This window comes from Gavialis gangeticus, unplaced genomic scaffold (genome assembly GCF_001723915.1).
Source record: "Gavialis gangeticus isolate Ggan-Ray unplaced genomic scaffold, GavGan_comp1, whole genome shotgun sequence".
Taxonomy (NCBI): Eukaryota; Metazoa; Chordata; order Crocodylia; family Gavialidae; genus Gavialis; species Gavialis gangeticus.
The window spans coordinates 31,402,356-31,402,737 of record NW_017729029.1 but is presented as its reverse complement, the minus strand read 5'-3'; positions in this window follow the sequence as shown (position 1 = coordinate 31,402,737).

Here is a 382-nt window from a genome sequence, read left to right as displayed (position 1 = left end):
TTCACCTAGGCTAAGTACAGTCAAAAAACCTGGGACTGAATTGATTCAGTCTTTGCAGGTTAGTCTAAACTGCAGAGATTAAACTGAGAAACAACTGGATACACACTTACTTTTGATTCAGGGGATGCAGCCACATGCCTGCAGTGCCTCAGGCCAGAAGCCAGGGGGCACTAGAGCACATCTCTCTGGCACGCAGCCAGCATGGGCTGTGTGTTCACTTCCTCTTCCTGCTGCCCTTAAGGTCTCTGGGACTTGCAGTCCAGAATCACAGCAGCAGGACTCTCCAGGGTTGCTCATCACTTCCTCTTCCTACTTCCAGGTTCCTCTGGGATTTGTAGTCCACAGTCACAGTCAGCAGTAAGTTTCAGTAAGTTTAGCAGCA